The sequence below is a fragment of the Rhipicephalus sanguineus genome, chromosome 7 (assembly GCF_013339695.2).
Source record: "Rhipicephalus sanguineus isolate Rsan-2018 chromosome 7, BIME_Rsan_1.4, whole genome shotgun sequence".
NCBI lineage: Eukaryota > Metazoa > Arthropoda > Arachnida > Ixodida > Ixodidae > Rhipicephalus > Rhipicephalus sanguineus.
In genome coordinates, this window is record NC_051182.1 from 115,462,651 (window position 1) to 115,465,694 (window position 3,044).

Here is a 3,044-nt window from a genome sequence, read left to right on the forward strand (position 1 = left end):
TCCTAAAAGTAATCAAACTTCCTTTTTAAGTCACACCATGTACGCAAACTTTATTCGATATCAACTCACCAATACTCTCCTCAGTAGGTTACTTTCACCGGGATTAACGATGCATCACCTTGTAATTAGCCTAGAGTTTACACCAACAAAGCAAAACCAAAATATCTCTAACTGATACCGCCCGTAGAGCATCTTTAAAAAGCGCGAAAAAAAAACCACAACAGACAGGTAGGAAGGACGCCCGTAGAGCGCATAATTCTGAAACAAACCAAGGGCAAACCGCGGCTTCTATTTGCCGGTAATGCGTTCCGATAGCTTCCACTCTACCATTTTGTTCATTTTAAGTCCTGCTTGGTCGTGAGACAGCCGCATTCGGAGACTGGAGGCCAGGGTTCGAAACTCAGCACCGCCAAGGAAACTTATGGTACATTCGGCTGGTCCTTTCCAAGCGCTCAAGAGCGCTATGTCGGTTCGTTACGTTCGGGTGCTGAAAATAGACGGCTCCGAACATATTCGGCTGGTTCTTTCAGAACACCATGCTCTGCCTCAGAGCGCTCCGAAGTCATCCCATTTTTGCCATGATGGCGTGAATGCCATTTGAACCCCTGATTCCTAAGTTTTTACTTCCGATGTCAGGTCAGCCGCGGCTACATGCGCTGTGCTCCTGCTCACCTACAACAGAAGACGCCATGGTTTGTATCCTCTTCCTGCCTCCAGTTGCGCTGGTGTGTGGCTGCAGGATTGGCTCGGCCACGCTTTCTAAGGCTCAAATCATAAGCGTGCACCGCGTTGTTGCAGTTCGAGTTAGAGCGCGAAAGTGCCCAGTCAAATGTGCCATTATTTTGCTTATTGTCTTATAGAGATTTATTTTACGCTAAAGAGGGACGGACGGGTGGAAAGGTTTCTCGTTGACTCCCATAGAAATGCGCACGTATTTAGAAGATGAAATTCTTAAAGTGTGGTGTTCATTTTTCAGAGACAGGCATATTTTGGCGTATCACACGTGTGCTTAGAGAAACGAACATCTAAAAAAAGACACTGGCACAGTCGTACGTGTGCTTAGAGAACACCTACATGGCAACCACATGGCAACGAAGGCACTATCGTTTGAGCCAACTTTTTAATTCCGAAAGAACGTCTATAGAGTGTGCACAAGCACCATTCGTCTCTCTGGTTTGGCAGTCTCGCTTTACCCTTGTATTAGTGGGAAAATTCAAGCAGTAGGCGTAGTGCAATGGCGGAGACAGTGCACTGCGATTTACCTTTCGGTCTTTTAATGCGGTGTATTATTCACCAATAAGTGGGATTCAAGCAATGAAAAACTTGTACTGTATCGCATGCGTAAGAGCAGGTGAATTTATCAAGTTGTCTGATGATATTTTCTAAACTGTCTATGTAATTTCAGACGTGAACCGAATGAACAATTGACCGATTGACTCATTCACTACTGGATCGATCGACTGGCAGGTGCATCTCAGCAGCATATCTCGTTTCATTACGGCATACGCCACCTGGTATCAATGACCCTGTGGGCAGGAACAAACTGTGCTTTTGTTGCATGTCAGTATACTAAAAAATTACACCATTTCCCGCTAAAGGGGACCATGAGGCGTTGCGAAGCCGGAGCACTTGCACGATCGCGTTCCGTTGGCGTTCGTTGGGCATGCTACCGACCATAGAGTTTCCTACAATACTTACTAGAGGGAACTCTGGCGCTAGTGTCTATGGGAGCTGCAACGCATGACGCTTCAGCCAGCATGGGAATGATGGGTAGTACACAAATTTGTCTAAACTTCGTTCTTTCGGCTCCGTTTGGCTCCGCGTCGGCTGCATCCGCTTTGTCGCAAAACGAAGTTCAGCAAAAGTCAGCAGTTCCACTTCACCACTTTAACTTTTTTGGGCTCACCAAATCAAACCTCTCACGAAGTTCACAATGGTCTATTCTTTTATCCGAAACAAACGCCAAAACACAGCAATAAACAAAGCCACAAGTAGGTTTGAAGCCGCAAGCACGAAGACTAGGCAAATTTGTGTACTACCCATCATTCCCATGGTAGCTGAACGATCGCAGCGCCAGAGTCCCCTCTAGTTAATTTTAGGAAACTCTATGCTACCGACCTTGCGTCGTGGAACGCGAAGAGGAACGCTACGCGCGTCTTGTCTTTCCTCTAGCCTGACCGTTAATTCTCACAGGGCGAGCGGGTAACGCGATCTACAGGCACGCGAGAGGGGGGGGGGGGCAGCGTAGGTGAGGAGAGAGGGGGGAGGGGACGCGCATGCGCTGGCACTCATCGCGGCGTTGTGCAGGAGAGAATTTCGGCATGTCTAGCCTGCGTTTCAGAGGAAGATTGGAGAGGGTGAGGGGATAAGGGAAAGGGGAGAGGGTGAGTGGAGAAGAGAAAGGGGAGAGGGGAAGTGGAGCTGAGGAGTGGGGAGGAGGTGTGTGGAGAGGATATGAGCATGCGCAGTAAGGGTGGTCACGCCGCACACCACCAGCGGTTTGAACTCCGCTATGAGATGCTTCGCACCTAAAATACATTTGCCGTGATTTAACACTGTTAAACCATGTTTGCCGAGCGATAGATCAGGTTTTGCTTGCTTCCGGAAAAGTCAAGATCATTAGCTTGCAGATACTTAACTCTATTGCACGTCTTGGTTTAGGCAATGACGGCGAGATGTCTATAAGCTTCGACTAGACGCCGCGGCAAGGCAGCCAGCGTGTCGCACCACACGACGACATTCTTACGCTTCTCGGTGTTGCTTGGCGCTCTCGGCGCAGACGCGCAGTGAACTGGGGTGCAGTCAGCACATTTGGTTGTGGCGACACGAAAGATTGAGCTTGAGCAGCAGTTCGCTTTCACGAACACGCCGCACTAGCTCTTCCCTCAAGCTATTTCTCCTGCTTTGAACTTGGCTTAGCTTGAAGGTCGGATTCGTGGAACCCGGCGTTTTCTTGGTTTGCATCTGGATTTTCAGGAATGTTAAGAGCGGCAAATCCGACGCGCTGTGGGAATCGATGTTACGCAAAGCACTCAGCAACGAGC